Below are 17478 nucleotides of genomic sequence, written 5' to 3' on the forward strand. Positions count from 1 at the left end.
AGAGATTAGAGAAAGCTGAGACCATGTTATGGGAATAATCCTTGTCGAAGGAAGACAGCTGAACCAGTGCTACTGGTTCATTAATCAGATAAATACCTCCCATAGCTCCCACACCTCAGAAGACAACTCATTGCACCTCTCCATGTTTCAGTAGTACTGAACTCTCATTTCCTCCCATCTCAGACATGTTTCTAAGGGGACTGCTGCATTTCCTGGCAGTCCTATAATATCTCTTTTCTATTTTCAGAAAATTTTATTCAGTATAACATACTGCAAAACATTAAATCACAGTCTAGATTCCACTTTTCTGATCCCTACTATCCCCTCCTCAGCACAGCTCACTGAGTGAAATGAAAAGCATTTTCCTCTTCATGCAAACTAAATTATGTATTTACCCCTCTATCAGAAAAGCAAGGTTCCCTTTTAGTCATAACAGACATCAATTGTCAAGCCCACCTCATACTACCCTTTTGAAAAGGGAGGATGGAGAAATGTTTAAATGAAAAGGCAAAAATAAGTATAAGCACTCATCTCAAAGCTGGGAACATCCTGAAGTTCAGATAAGCCTGTGCTGTAAGAACATGAAATAAATCCACATAGTGGAGGGAACATACAGAAAAATAACCTGAGATTTACTGCTTTGTCACCAGCAGGAAGTGAGAAAATGCTCATGGCCACCAAACCAGCTCCCTACGAAACACCCAGACACTACACCTTCACAAGGGCGGCTTTTATTGCTCCACCTGTGAAAATTCATTTCCTTCTGTGCAGAGACAGGCACAGACTATGTGCAGGGTACATGCACAAACTATGTTAGACACAGAGGAAGATGCAGCAGATGCACAATGAAAAAGACAGAAAAAGAGTCCATATACATCACTGCCTGTTTACTCTAGAAACCCAAGTAACAGGTTTGTTATGAACTGCAAGGGAAGATGTTTGTGTTATACATTGGGCAAGATTCTCCATGGGATAAATTCACAGATTTTAATACCAAGAGGACTTCAAATGCACACTGAGTTGATTACAAGTTTCTTACTGAATTGCTTAGAAGATAAAAAATAAAGTCTGATATGCTGATAATCTATAAAAATAGACCTAGAAAGATGTATTATCACAGTTTTAATACAGGTATCACCTTGAACAACTCATTTAAGATCACTTCCTTCTGCAGCAAATGAGGGGTCACCACACCCAGCTCATGAATATATGGGAGAGTTTGACACTGCATCAGGTCAGTGTTACAGGGCAGCACAAATGCATTCTTCAGTTTGATCACTGCTCAGAGAGAGCTGTAAGGAAGCCTCACTTTGCACCCAAAATGGTAGCTGGGTTACTGTCAAAGACAGTTGTCATGGGTTGGCACTGGCCAGATGTTAATGCACCCATGAATATATGTTTTTTCTCTAACAACTCCTGTGGGATGTGATCAGGAACAGAGCAGAGCAGGCTTAAATCTTGAAAACAAAAAAAACCCACCAAAACCTTATTAATTACATAAGAACAGGGACAGAAATACTCTTAAACACACACAGAAACAGAAATAAAAACTTCTTAGAACATTTCTTCTCCCAGTTTCTACCTCCCCACCCATCACTTTTCACAGACCAACCCTTGGGTTTTAGATCAAACAATCACCACTCAAAAACAAACTAATCTTCAATTCAGCAAGGGAGAGAGGAGTCTCTCTCGCACCACAGACTGTTCTCCAGAACACACAGGTCCACTCCTTATGTGTTCCTATGTCACCCGTGGCACCGCCCAGAGAAGTCTGCCAGGGTGACTCTCTCTTTTTCCTATGTCCAGCGCTCTCACCGCTGTCTCATAGGCCAAAACTACATACAGGGCTTTTTAAGGATGCTGCATGCCGAGCTCTCCCCTTTTTACCCAGGGGCCAGGGTTCCAGGAGCAGGTCTGCCCTGAGGGCAGAGGGCGCCACCTCACCCTCCCCCTCTTTTCTCTGCTCGCTCCACTCTTCAAGTGCCAGTCACTGTAGCAAAAGCAAGGGCAGCTGCATCCACCCAAAAAATGCAGTTTATGTTCAAAAGAGACTTAAGTTCAGTCCATGGCTGACATTATGCAAGAGAAGTCCAGCTCAGAAGGCTAGTCCTCTCATTCTTCCATCGGGTTCTTTCCAATCATGCTTTATCATCTCGGTCCCAGGCCGCTTCTCTCTCTCCGAAACCACCAGTCATGAGAATCAATGTCTAAGAAAAGTTTCTTTCTGCCAAGCAAGGGTTAACAGTTTTTTCTCGGCAGGGTGCTGCAGGCTCAGGCACTCCCAGGCTCGGCAATTCCCACGTGGCTCGGCACCTTCTCCCGGAGTTTGGGGGGGGTGAGCACACACAGAAGGCACTTCCACAGTTTTCCACCCCTCCATCCTGGACGGGGCAGCTCAGTTCCAGTCCTGTCCACTCTCTTCTTCCCCCCCCCCCCGGGGCTCCGGCTTACCTGAGCCAACCACGTGTTTCCCCTCCCCCACCCAGCCTCGTGGATGGGCAGGGGAAGGAGGCCGGAGACGTCTCTCTGCTGAAACCGGGATCTGAAAAGAGGCCGAACCCCCTTGGGGGTCCTGCTTTTAACTCTTTGTGTCCTCAGAGGCGTGTCCAAACCTCCGAGTGACCAATCCAGGTGCTAGCAGAAAAGATGATTACTGATTGGACTGCCCACATCCCCCTGGAAAAAATTCACCTCCCCCGCAACCACGACAACAGTCCATTCCTGCTTTTTCTACTGTAACCAAACAGAATACAATTAAACAAAAACAAAACTGCAAATGTAGCTTTTGAATTAATACCAAGCCTACCTTCACACACAAAACCAGTCAGTATGCTAAAGTTAAGATTTGAAGACATCAGCTATTACTGTTTGAAACAAGCAACTAATCACAAGCCATGTCAGCATCTTGAGTATATCTTCCTTCACAAAGCTTCCATAAAGGACAAACATGAAATAATCAAGTGTCTGACACTACCGGAGAATTCCCAGTTTTCTTTACCCAAGCATCTAGAAAACCAAATCAGCTTCCTAACAAACTAGTGGAGAGGAACAGAAAGCAGAGTTGCAAACATCGTCTTATCATCCCTTAACAGGAATGCAGTTACTGCACTCCAAGGACAACAGGATCCAGCCTTGCCTCAGCCCAGACCTGCCCACTTTCTCAAGTAAGCAGTCATTTCTACAAGAATAAATGAGAAGATTTATACAGAAGTAACTAGGAGTAGAATTGGATCCACAGGCATCTGGAACCATCATAAGCCCTTATGCTCCCACTCCAAAACACTGCTGTATCTTTCACAATAACCACCAGTGAACAAAAACAAAGGGCAGTTTAATACAGTATTGTTTTACATGACACGACTAAATCCAGTATATTTCTTAGCTGACAGAGCTTATCATTGAAGTTTTCTTTTTAAGAGGTTAAAATGCACAATGTTAACTAAAAAAAAAAAAATTAGAAGTTACTGAAGTCTAATATTTTTAATTGCATACTTCCTGTCCCCTAAAATGAAACACTGTCTAGAAACCAAGCAGAACCTGAAACTAGTCTTCTATGTAATTCTTATGAGGATCTGAAGGTGCCCTATACATGCCTCCTATCTACTAAATTCCTTAATCGAGTTATAGGCACACTGGTTCCTTAATCCTTTAAAGGCTGTCACATTAGCCTTTGGTCAGATAAGGGCTCTGAGCTAAAATATCATATTGGACACAAAGAATTTACTTTTAAGAAACTAAATGTCATATTTCAGATCCCATCAAATCATTAAAGTACATTAGAGGTCCTAGGTCCTAGCTTCCTCCTGAAAAATTTCACAGATAATTAGTTAGCTTACCTTCCCAAAGCTTTCTCAAGAGACACCCCCATGCAACTGACTTCCTGAGCTGGGGACAAGAACCATCCACAATCCAGGATGACCTTGGCAAACTGGGGCGTGCAGGGCCAGTGGTGTGTCAAGAGGTGTAAATGAGGTGTAACCCAACAGACACAGCTACCTTCAGCTAACACAGTAGTCACAAAATTGTACTGTCTTACTCCCAACTCACATAAAAGCTATTTCTGATCATGCTTTTTAATACTGCTTACTGAAGTAATGTCATTACTATTTTGTGAAACACTTCAATGCTGTGATTCATGCCCCCAAGGCTTTCAACTCCTTCCACTGACTAGACAGGAAATGTGGACACCTCAGGTCAGGAGATACTCAGGTGCCTAAGTTGACAGCATTATCTCACAAGTCAACGCAGAACTGACATAAAAGACTCTAGTTTTAAGCCCAGACTGAATCACAAATGCAATTTGTGTCTAAGTGCAGATTAATTAACAACTCTGCAAGGTACAGCTGATGACCTATGGCAAATCCTTAATCTTGTATTTGGATATTTAAACAATAGACTACATACTGTAACTATGTCTCAGAATCTAAGAAACAAGTTACCTAGTTCTGTAGTTACACACTAAAGGAACATCTGAAGCCTTACTAAATACATAGGAGACAGAACAGTAAAGCAACTCTATGGGACAAAGTATGCCTACCTGCTCTGCTCAAGTCCCAGTGAAGTCAGCTATAGCCTTTAGTTTCCACGGGACTTAAATTAAATCAGAATCTTCAAAATAAACACTTCCATGGTGAATTTCTGTATGTATACTTCAGGCCCTGGTAAACAGAAATTGATCCAAATACCCTAACTGAAAGTAAACTCAGTCTGCTATTACAGTCAGACTAGTCAGTCACCCAGGGAAAAAAAAAAAAATTAAAACATGTAAATATTCGGTCTTGGTTACATTTTTCAAATACAGATCATACGTTACCAATGATGTGGGAAGCATCCAGCACTTCTATGCTGTTGAATCACCCTTTGCTTCTCTGACAATCACTTCTGAACTGCTGCAAATTCACACAGGCTACAGTAAAATTGATTTTTAAAATAAAGAATTGACACATTAATTTTCTTAAATTGTGAGTTTTACTAAAATCAGTCAAGAATAATGCTTCTTCAAAGAACATACTGAAAGGGTGTTTATAGTGAAACTAAAATTCTGTATTAATCGAGACAAAAATTAATAGCTTGGGCACAATGTAAGATGATTCTGAAAAGGTCCCCATTTAAGGCTCAAAAAAATGTAAGTTAGGAAAATTTCAGTTCCAGTAACCAAGAACTCCATTCCATCTGTGAATGCGTCTCTGACTTCACTCAGCTGTCTGCTTACAAAACAAAGTCATCTTTGTTTGATATCCCCTCATACTAGTGAACCTCTACATTTACAAGCTGCAACTTCCTTTCTACATCTCCCAAAATAAACCATAGAATATCCTGAGTTGGAATGGACTCTCAAAGATCATGAAGTCAAACTCCTGGCCTTGCACAGACAAGCCCAAGAATCACACCATGGGACTGAGAGCACTGTCCAAAAAAAACTAGGCTTAACACAACTTTTGTCCTAAAGAGAATGGTATAATAAAACTGAAAAAAGGAGCTTCCAGAGGTCCCATCCAAACTCAGCTGTTCTACAGTTCTGTGATTTTCTCAGGGGTTTTGTATTTTAAAGTCAGGCTGCTTCCTTCAGGCAATCCGTTCAGTACAGATCCAGATTTTAAAATGACAAAATTGAGTTGTGAATTCAGATTTTTTACATCTACCTTTAAATCTGTCCTTGAGACACTAAGGGCAGCTGAAGTTTTTTGTTGGCCCTTTCCTGTGGAAAGACATCAGACACTTTTTTTACCTCTCTCAATCTTCTAACTTTCATTCAATGAAAAACTGCAGAGCCCACCTGCAGAGCACGCCTACCAGCAAGGAACTGATGGCCACCAGGAAGCCAGAAAGAAGCCCCTTGGCATTGCTACATGAGCAGAGCACATCTCTGAGCATCCATTCTTTCTCCATGCTGCCTCAAAGCCTAAGGCCCCAGCACAGAGTCCTACAGACTAACAAGGGTTTGCTGTTACAGGGTAGAGTTGATTGTTAACCCACACTGAACAAATTGCCACTTCAAAAAATTTTGTATCTAAGTCACGGAGGTGCCAACAGACTAGTCACTACTAACCTTTGGGCATATCAGAGGACTTGGACATCTTATTACACTGTCAGGAACCTGCCATACAAACTTAAGGAAATAAACTAACAGGAACTCACTCTAACTGCGTAATTCCAATCTGTCAATAACGGATCATATTCTTTCTTTCTTTCCATATATGATTAACAATGTTGAACTGAGCATTGTGTCCCTTTAAATGAATACAGAAAGTTGATATGCTCAGATTGTTTGCCCATTAAAGGCAAACAATTCAAGAGGAAGCTTGTGAACATCCTAGAATTTCTATTAATCACCAAGAGGGTGTTTTCCAAGTGTATACTGCATATGGCCAGTTGTTTGTTCTTCCCCTGCTAAATACACTAGCACATGGAAAGGTAGAGACAAAATTAGATTACATTTCAATTTTGCACCTCAACAATCCTGAAAAAAAAACTGCAAGTAAAGTTAAGGAGTTACTGTTTTGGTTCTCCAAGCGAGTATTTGCAAGATACAGAAGTGTGTTTTCTAAAACAGCCTGCAAGCATAGCACAGAATGGCTTGTGAAAAGGAGACCCAAAACCAAAATGTATAAATAACAAACTTGTTGGCCAGCACAGTTACCAAGAAGAAATTACAAGTATTTATTTTTTGCAGATTGCAGGTAACCATCAAATTTTACAAAGGTTACATTTTCAGTTTTATCTTATGGTGATGTATCAAGAAAAAGAAATTGTTTCCACAGCAGCAGAATCTTAATAATTTAACCACAGCTCAATTTAACTCAAGTAGAAAGGAGTACACTAATTTCTTATTTGAAATCTAATCCAAAAAAAGCTTATTATTTATCACTGTTATGCATTTAATTGAACTGTTTTATGCACAGATTAGAAAAACACAACCTACCCAGATGCCTGATTTCCAAAGTCTCTCCATCCTAAGTATTTTATACAGACATACATAATCTTGGGGTTTCCCTTATCGTTAAGGGATCTGTCTGTAATTACACAATGTGTTTTACAATACTTAGAAACTTCATATATATAAATAACATGTGCAGTCTCTGGGAAGAGATAATGAAGTGAAAGTGTCCGAAGTTCAAAACCGTACAAGATAGCAAAGGCAGAAGAGAAAACAAAAAAAGGATCCCTGGAGCTGGCACAATTCTCATGTCTACAGCAAGATTAGAACCAAGTTTAAAGGGGAAAAAAAAATAAACAAGTTCAGCTTTTAGTGCTGGACTTTAATCCACAGTTCATGATAGTAAAACCTTTAAAACCTTGTATCCATAGCCACTGGTAAGAATACTGCACCAATGAGCAACCTTGAACTCCCACAAAGCTCCTGTTTCATTAAGGAAATCAAAATGCAACAGAACAGAAATGTCTGGATTTTTTCCCCTTGGGGCTGCTGACAGTAGATTACCACTGTTATCTACATATGAAAGTCTGAAACTGGCAACACACACATATAGAAACCTGGGTCTTCCAAGCATCAGAAATCCAATACAAGTGCTGTCTTGTAAAAAAACACAGCCCATCCTTCCAGGAACATTACAGTCCAAACTGCTCATTACAGTCCCAGACCTGCAGCACTTCAGCACAGTCCTTTCCCAAAAGTATCTGCAAAGAAAAACTATGAAAGGGAAAGTAGGAATACGTAATATATCAAGCTAACTTGCAGTCACGCAATTCAGTTTATAAAGGAATCTTTTATACTTATGACAAAGAAGCCTCACAGCACTGTCTGCGTCAAAAACCTCAGGTGAAGAGGATGTCTGCCTAAGCCTAAGATGGAAAAAAGGCAGCTTAATGTTCAACTATGAGGTCTAGAGCATCACAATGAAAAACACATGCCAGAAGTCAACTGGGCCTCCAACAAACATATACTGGAAAAAGAAAATGCACTACTGGAAAAAGGTTTTTCAGGATGGAAGAGGATACTAGAAGTTTTGAAAGAGTTTTAGTAGAATGATTTTGTTAAATTGTCTGATCTCTTTTTGTCCCTCAGTTATCCAGTGAACACATTTCATGAGTTTATTTCTGCTATGTATAGCTTCAGAAATGCATTTGCTTTTGAGAAATCATTATTCATTTCTGTGATAGCAGATTACCCAGAGGAGAAAAAAAAGTAGTAAGAGGCAATGTCCTTCCTCCCACTCCCCTAAAACCACAGTTTCTCCCTGCACACCACAGCCTAAATGTTCTATGACATCATTTAGGCAGGAAAACGAATAGTCCCTTCTCTTGCTAACACAGTTCTTGTTTCAAATTATTAACTATTTTCCTCTCCCTTTCTCCAAGCTTAAGAAATTTGTCAGGGATAAAACTAAAGATCTGTACAACCAAGGAATGCTACATAACAAGAAACTGGAAACAATCAGGCAATTTCTATTAGCACTGATAAAATACTAGATACATCCTAGTTTGCATGTCCTGACTCAGAACAACAAGAAACAGGCAAACCAAAAACCTAAATTTAAACATGCTCCTATACAGTTAAACCAGCACTAACTGCTGCAGTCATATGCAGAAGTGCATTAATGAATTCACTGGCATGTCTGGATACAATATAAATTAATGTCAAGGCTTTTTAGTTCATCCATTTTTCAAATCCCCAACATCACTAGAGACCACCAACCCAAGACTAGGCAAATTAAGTGTTCCCTTGAAGGACTTGATTTTTCTCTGCACACGTTAGCAATAGCATTCCTGCTCGGTTAAAAACAGAAGACGGGTTTGTCTTACCATCATATTATCTGAACACCTGTGACTAAAACACAACCTTGGCAATGTTAGCTTACCAGCTGGACACTGGACATAGACACTAAGTTACAAGGAAAGAAGAAAGAAAGAACAAATGCACTATTACTTAGACATCATGCTTCTCCCCAAAGGAAACTAACAGCAACTATTTTACAGAGCTGGCATTTCATAGAATTTTATTCATAATAAAACAGAAGACATCTTATCCTATATAGTCTTATAAGCTGCATTTTTTTAAAAAGGTACTTTTAAAGTTTTCTAAAATGCAGGCTTTGATCTAATAAAAATGCTACAAACACAAGAAGCACCTACTGATGAATTCATCTTACTTAAGAAGTGAACTTCTAGAGTAAGTAGCCTTAAGTAGTACAAAGAAAAAAAAATTCAACTAGGAGAAAAAACCCCTTCATACGGAGGACTTTATAAACAGCTTATATTATCTTCACTTTCTAAACATCCCATGTGCATGCAGGATGGAGATGACCTGAACATAAATCTGGAAGAAAAAAAACAACCAACAAAAAGTACTTCTTTTTACTCCTCTTTGATCCTTCTATAGCTCACAACACCATATGATCACCACACTTCCCTGACTTTACATGTTGCTATCCAAACCATGTCTAGAAGACTCTCAGAAACCTGAAGATAAATGAAAGAGATGAGAAATCAACACGTGCAAGTTAACAGAAATCTCAGTCACCACAGCAAACACTCTTACTCAAGGGCAAGATACCCCTTACTTTCCACTGCATAATTCTTACCAGCCTTTTTTTTTTCCACATGGAAATTCCTTCACCTGAGGAAGCTATCACAAAATGGTGACTGGGCTAACTTCCAAAATGGTGCTTTCACTCTACACTCAAAATGCTACAGTACTTTTTATTTTCATTGTTTTATCTTAGGGCATTTTTAAAGGTGCTGTGCACCTTTTAAGACATAGTCCTGGTGAAAATCAAGAGTAACAGAAGGGAAATTAGTGTGTCATGACTACAATGTAACTGCATTCCCTCAAGCAGAAGGAAAGTGACTTTTTCAAGTATTTACCAAGCAGACTTACATCAGCCCCATGGGGAACATTCTCCCTAGGAGCAAGAAGCACAGAGCATGGGGGAAAAATGATGATGCCCCATTATGATTACTTGCACTCAAACTACCACAAGTATTCCTCTGTACTCCTTAAGTCTTGAGATATTAGGGCCTCATTAAAATCACTTACTAGAATTACAGAAAAAATCAGGGGTAAAGTGTGTTTGGAAACTACAGATGTGAAAAAGAAAACCCTGAGCTGCTAACTTAATGCATGACCAGCAAGATACAACTTCCGTGCCCTCTGCCTACTCCTCCCTCACAAGAGACGGCAGGTCACAGACCTCCCCTCTAGTCAGTCACTGCAGCATCGATTAGACGACATAATCAAAAGAGAATCAAGATACCTTACTGTTATCTTCCAGTATTTCAGGCTGGAAGTGGTCCTGTCTGCCTCAGTAACACTAAGCAGAGTTGCCAGATGATCCCCATCACATGAGCAACAATTCTTAAAACTCTTAAGAGAAGTGTCATGGGTCTGTGGAGCCTGTTCAAGCAATGAAAAGCAGTAACGCTAGCTCTGACTCACAAAAGGAAAACAGCCAAGTAGAAGACATCCTAAAAGACAGTTTATATTTAGAGAAAGATTGAGAGATTTGCAAAGTGATGTAATTCCTTAAACATAAGGTCCTCTCTTTGACAGGGGGCAAAATATGATGAAAAAAGAATAACACATTTCTCTAAACAAAGGTAAATATTTCCTTGAACTTCAGATTTCATCAGCATCAGAACAAGACAACTGGATAATGACGACAGCTATTGTAGATTTTACTTTTCCATTAGCAAAGCTGGCTCAAACAGAAGGCAGGGAGGGTGGTGGTGGTCGTTTCACTGGACTGCCAAGGTTACTCCTGAAACATCGTGCTGGAAGGGGACCAATACATCTGCTAAACGCTCACTGGCCGGCTCTGTGCTGCTCTTCACCACCCGCAGAACCTCCCGGGATGGTCGACAGGGACCGACCACCGGCGGCGCAGACTTCGGGGCCGGTGTCACAGCCAAGCCTCCTGTGCCGGGGGCGGCTGCAGGGCCGGGTCCCCCCGCTCCCAGCGCCTCCGACGGCGAGCGCTGAAGGGCTGCGCTGCCGGACGCGCCCCCGCCCGGCCCGGCCGCGCCGCAGACGGCGCTCGGCGGAGCTCCGCGGGAGCGGCCGCCTCCCCCGGGGGCAGACCCGCCTGCCTCGGCCCGGCACCGCCACGGCGGAGTTGATCACGAACTCGCTGCCCGCTCCCTCGGAGAGCTCCGCCCGCGGGCGCCGCGCAGCCGGCAGCCCCAACGGGGCGGGCGCGCCACCGAGGGCGCCGATGGGCACCTCGCCCCCGCCCGCCCCACGGCCACCGCGACCCGCAGCACGGCGCCAGCCGCCCGCACGCCCACCTTTCCGCAGGCTCGGCTTGGCCCCGCCGCGTCCCCTGCTCGCCGCAGCGCCGCGGGCGGTGCGCGGAGACCCGCGCGGAGCGGAGCACGGAGCGCTCCCCTGCCGTGCCCCGCGGCGGCGGCCGCGCTGCCAGCGCCGGGGCGTGAGGGCGGCCCCACGTGCGCCGGCTGCGCCAATCGGGGCCGCCCGCGGGCCGCCCACCGCCCCCGCCGCCACCGTCCCGGGCCGCCCGCGGAGCGGCGGGCGGGATGCCGCGGAGAAAGCAGGGTGGCAGCGCGGGCAGGAAGGCGGCTCGGGAGGCAGGAGGAAACTAGCGCCTTGGAACGGAGTTTGGATCGCTGAAGGGAGGGAAGCGCTGCTGCTCGGGGGCTGCGCGCCGCTTCCGCGCCCGCGGGGCCGCTCGGCGGGAGCGCTCCGCAGGGGAGGCGTGCGCCCGCCGCGCCCGGAGCCTCCCGCGGGCCGGGTTCCGCCGCGGCCGGAGTCCCGCCGGAGCCGCTGGGGCGGGCGGAGGCGCCCGGCGCCAAGATTGAGAGTTTAGACGGGCAAACCTCCAAAATTAACGTATAAAGCGCCCTTTTAGCTGTCTGGCGAGTTTTGCAGCCCTAAACGTGCTGGAAACCGAAACACGCTCTCACCTTGTCACAGAAAGCCCGCCGGGCGGGAGGAAGGTTGGGCTCCTCCCGGCGCGGTAACGCGGAGCCACGGCACGGAGAGCCTGGGATCGGTCAGGTGTGCGATGGCTGCTCGGGCCCCCAGCGAGGTTCCCGAAAGGCATTGTCTGCTGCTACAGCGTCACACAAATAACACAGGGCTGTTACTCCACACTGAGAGCATAAGGCTGGAAACAAATTCCCCTATTGTATTTGCTGCACTGGGTGTCAGTGACGTGTCCAGATCCTGAACCACCTTGCTGTGTGTCCACTGTGGCAATCCTGGGAATGTAATACTTAGAAATAATACGCTGGTTAGCTAGAAAATAAACATTCACGACATAGCAAAATATTTTTGTACTTTATTTTACAGTGTTTAATTTATAACTGAGTTTTTGTATCATTGTCAACGTGAATTGTAGCTGGTACAACTTCTGTTTGTTAATAAAAACGTAAGTTGACTGTTTGCTCAGGGGGTGTGTATTTTGATCCTGTTATTTAATCTAATGATTGCTGATGTTACATTGTGGCAGTTCACTACAGCCTCAGTTTTTCAGACCATTACACTCAGTTGTATTGTTGTTCCTTTAGCTCTCTCTTGGAAATGCTGTGAATTCCATTCAGTGACTCATATTAATTCCAATAAATTTTCCATGGATATCATGGAAATAGGCCAATCTACATTTGTTGTAGGCAACAGCCTCCTACAAATGCCTTCCCATCTTATATATAAAACGTTCAACCTCCTTCAGCTGTCCCTTTATATTAAAGCCATTTTTTCAGAAGATAGATCCTTTTTTTCTGTGTGATTGCCAGTAGAGATCAGTGTCTGTCGTATCTGTGGACTTCAGGCCAGATGCCCAGCCATGAACAGAAAACAGGGAGAACAGGCCCCAGTTAGGAAAGACAAAATTGGAAACAAGGGGGTTTATTTCTTTTTCTGATGAATCTGAGCATTGGGACCTTCAAAGAGTTCATCATGACCTTTTTTAGAAAGATAAACTTGGGAACATCCAAATAAATGATACATTTTTATCTACTATCTAAATACCAAGTAATTTAAAATGTTATTTTCTAATTTTTCAGCAACCATACAGACTAGTAATGCTGAAGTTGTGATGGTTATTTAATTGCGTGATTACAGAAACCAAGAAGAGAAAAGCTGAATTCACGAACACTAATAATGACACTTTTCAGCCCTTCAACCTTTCACCCCTTTTTCCTTCTCTTTTTAGTGTATTTTGGTGAGCTTTGGGTTTTGGGAACTTTTTATTTAGTTGGGGTTTTCTGGTTTTGTTTTTGGTTTTGTTTTTTCTCTTATTTTCTGGGGTTTTGTTTGTTTGGGGTTTTGTTTTCTTTTGTTTTGTTTTTTTCCCTCTTGTAAGTTTTTGCAGGCAATATGTTTTAGATAAGAGTTGAAATTGAAGTCCGGCTTTTATTTTTGCAGCTACTGAGGCTTTTCAAATTTGTCTCATTTTTGCTTCCACTGTCTTTTGAGCTGATAGTATTTTATTTGGGTTACTGGATTGGTGCTGCTAGAAATACTAAATTGTATTGATGGTCTTGAGTTTTCATTTAAGCATATATCCTGTCATTTCCAGTGTTCTTGTAAACCATCTTCTTCAATGTCCTTGGGCTTGTCAGGCTGGGTGGCATGCTTGGGCTCAGCCATTGTTCTCCTCCTATGGCTGGATAAATTTATTAGTTAGCTTTAGCATACAAAAACTGTCCAGAAGATTTCATGCCAAACAAATCTAGGAAAGCAAGTGGGTTTACATGTGGAAGTAGCTGTAAACAACACTAAAAAATGTCAGTCAACCATGCGATATTGTGTACCTAAGTAGTCCAGTTAGAGGAATAAATTTGAAAGGTTAGTGCCCACTGCAGTATGCCGGACTTCTTCACAGAGCTTACCATCTTCATAGTAGAACAGGACCTGTTTATGTCTCTCCTACCTCATGGTCTATTATCTCAGCACAAACAAACCTCACCTCTAACCTAAACATTCCTTGCAGCAATCTCTGGTGAGGAGGCGGAGCTTAAACCAAGGAAGTGATAGTATTTTAACTAATTTTAAATGATTGCACCAAAGCACGTCTCTAGAACCATAGTGTTTGCAGGAGTGAGGCCTGAGAAACAAGCTCAGAGCTTGCCTGTATGTCCTGTAATCCTGTGGGATCTGGAGAGAGGTCTAAATTCAGAATGGTTCACTTTTCATCAGTTCCACTGAAATAGAGATGAAACAGAGACATGGGTGGTTATCTGGGTGTAAGACTCATCTGAGTATTCAAAAGCAAACTTTAGCCTTTGCTCCAGGAACACATGAGGCTATTGGAATGATTTGTGTGCAAGATACTTACAATTACATTTAGATAATAAACTGTTTCTGAGAAACATGACCTCAGAATTAAGACTAAAGAAATGCAGGCCTGGAGAGCAGAGGCCTGACTGTTATGGTTGTGCTGTTGAACCACCAGAATGTCACTGATAAGCAGCTTGATGAAGGACTAATAAGCAGAATATCTGCAATTCCTCACAGCACTAACAGTGCAGGACACCTGAAGTCTTGTATGGGAAATATTTTTTAAACATGTTATATGAAGTTATGTAGTATAAACCTAATGTGCAAGACTGCTAATGACAAGTGCTGGACCTCATGTTTAGAGCACAGCTAAAGTCATTAAGCAATTTAAGTGCTTTACAGTTGCAAGACAGGGAAAATGAATCATAAGAAAGTGTGTGATACAATTTACTGATGAACTATATAGAGAGGGGAGCTGTGTCCTGGACTTTCTGATTTTTCAGGTTCCAGTGCCGTAGGAGCCAGAACTGGGTTCTCCTGCATACACTGTCCTCCTAACTAATTATTCTAGTCCTCAGACCATAAAACCCCTCATGGCAATCCACCAAGTCTGTGGCTAAAAGTAAACAGGGTCGGGGAGTGGGTGGTGGCAGGGGCAGTCTCTAGAGCAGGCAGGGTTCCTGTTGCCTAGCGGGAAAGGAGCCAGTCTTGAAGAGTCCAGAGGTGGGCTCTTTGAAATGCTGATGGCAGGAGGGGTAAAACTTTGTGCAGCGTAGATAAAAGGAGAAACTACTCATCTGAGACGAATGCATGCATACTGCAGAACTACAGCACATCCCCAGTGTGTCATCTGGCAGACCACCACTGTTTTTCTTTTTGCTTCAGAATGAAATGTTATATTGTTTCTTTGAATGATGGAAGAATGCATCCATTTGTACAAAAGTAAGGGGGCAGTTTTGCTTCTGTATTTTTGTAAAAGGTACAAATAAAGTTTTAACATAAAAAGATTCTTCCCATGATCCTTGCTGAGTCATATTTTCTTATAGAAGTCCTCAGTATTAGCAAGTGCTGCTTAACCAAAAAAAAAAAAAAAAAAAAAAAAAAAAAAAAAAAAAACACCTGATCCATAGAATTAATGATTTACTACTGTGCAATAAAAAGCATTATGTATCTATGCACTGCAAAATGGATGTCTATATTAATAGATACAGACTTTTAGGTGATAGTAAGGTCATTTGACAAACTGCTTCTAGCCCTTTCTTACCCATGAAGGGAGCGTTCAGGAATGCTGCACTTCTTTCAGCAGCAGAATGCATTGGCAGATAGCAAAGGAGGCATTCCTTCTCTTATCTTCAGAACTGCTCCTTTCACATATAATAAAAACATATCTTCCCTCAATTACCTTCCTGAAAATATTCCTTCTATGCAGCTGAAAGAACAGCCACAGGGATCGAGCATAGGTAGCAAAGACAGGCTGAGCAAAAAAGCACCTCAGGATATGGGATATTCCACATCAGGATTTACAGGACATGTAAAGAAAAGGAGGTTCATTGTGGGCCTCTCATCGGACGGCACCATAAAACAAGAGCAGGAAGTTTCACTACTCCAGTATATCAATAAAAAAGCAGTATGTGAAGAATGCTGTTCTACAGTCAAAAGATGGTTTTGTCTTTATTTAAGACAGGCAAAATGAGGCAGGAAAAAATAATATTTCACTGTTTTTCTGTTCACTCTTTATTCACTGATATCTTCTGATGTTTATTCATTTCCTGTTTACACTAAAAGCAATATCTCTAACTGCAAACTCAGATATTCTCTAAGTCTGCCAATTGAAAATTAAAATTAATTAAGTATGAACACTGTTCACAATAAATAGCCCTTAATTCTGATCTAATTAAGATAACATCATGATATGCAGAGACACAGATAGATATGTGTATATCTATATGTGGAAAATCCAAACCCCTAATTACTAGGATACATTAAAATTGTCCTAGTTCCTGCAATGAAGGCACTGGATCTTGTTGTCAGAACATGCATGGACCAGTTTAAAAATAACTATATGAAAATGAGATAAGTAATTGCTTTCTTTGACCAATGAAATCTCAGAAAACTTGTAGGCACAGCAAGGGAAGGGAGGGTGAAGGGGCACAAGTGAGCCTCAGACATTTTGGAAATGTTTGTGGTATTTTCCTAAATTTATTTTAGAACATGCACTTTTCTGAAAAGACATCTAGAGTGTTAGGCAGTAGTGGGAGCTTTTAAGGGATTTGATTAGTCCATGCTTATAGGACTGGAAAGAATGTAATTTTATTAGATCTGGTTGGCTTAGTCACTAATTACAGGTTTCTTTTGGCCAATAGATAAAATCTGTGCATAATGTTTATGATTATCAGGGGAGTGACATCACGTGCTGCCTGGCCTAGCACAGTATATGACATGACCACACAAATTCTAGTGTGATTTGTAATAGGGTATGGGGAATGCAACATGAAATTATGTGTCATTTGCACAGCATGCCTTACTGTCTATTGTCACTTAATGGTTAGTATCATAGCCATGTGAACAGTGGTGTTAAATATCATGGGTCTGAATATGACATCCAAGGACTTCAGAAAGGTTAGAAATATGCTTTAATGACCGTTATTTAAAAATTTTTACATTTTAATATTTGGTTTGGAGTCAAGAGTTCTTAGAAAGTTTACAGCAATTATTTGAAAAAATGCCCTTCATGGTAAAGGGGAGAAAAAGCAAACAGCAATGCATAATTTACTGTGATGCCTGTATAAAGCACTTGTGTAATGTTTTATCAGCTCCATAGTATTCTTTCCTAAATTATGTCCCAGACTAGATAATACTAGATAAAATGAAAGAAACAAGTTTATTTTTCTATTTGACTTGCAGCTGTGAATAGAAAAAAAGAGAAAAATCTGATTGTTATGGAAAAGTTTTGTTCTTCCAGAAAACCATTCTTTTTTGTTATTTCAGTGATTATGAACCCCATTTTTTAAATATGTGTAAGCCATTATATGGTTTTATATTTGAAATATAAGATGGACATGAAATATATTTTCCTCAAATAGGTATTATTTTTGAAATACTGTATTTGAAATAGCTTGATGATAATGAGAGGTCATTTTAAAGACCACATATGTAGATAACTGGAGATATGTGCTACTCTGTGCTAGAGAAGGAATTGAAAATAGATTTCTGTAAACTCTAGTTTTTTTATCAATATCATACTGTTGGTTTCCCAGTTGTTTAGGAAGATGCAAAGTTTT

The 17478-nt window shown here is 41.7% G+C and overlaps 1 protein-coding gene across 2 annotated transcripts in view; it reads right to left on the reverse strand.

Moving 5' to 3' along the window:
* Positions 1–12243, reverse strand: part of STXBP6 (syntaxin binding protein 6) — a 104105-nt gene extending 91862 nt beyond the window's left edge. Inside the window, exon 1 of one of the 2 annotated variants that reach the window (XM_063398838.1) lies at positions 11881–12243. The gene's annotated coding sequence lies outside the window, so the exon portion shown is untranslated. Of the gene's footprint in view, positions 1–11244; positions 11858–11880 lie in introns of those variants that run through there. The other variant, XM_063398837.1, reaches the window with a different exon arrangement.
* Positions 12244–17478: the final 5235 nt, after the last annotated feature.

This window comes from Prinia subflava, chromosome 5 (genome assembly GCF_021018805.1).
Source record: "Prinia subflava isolate CZ2003 ecotype Zambia chromosome 5, Cam_Psub_1.2, whole genome shotgun sequence".
Classification (NCBI taxonomy): Eukaryota; Metazoa; Chordata; class Aves; order Passeriformes; family Cisticolidae; genus Prinia; species Prinia subflava.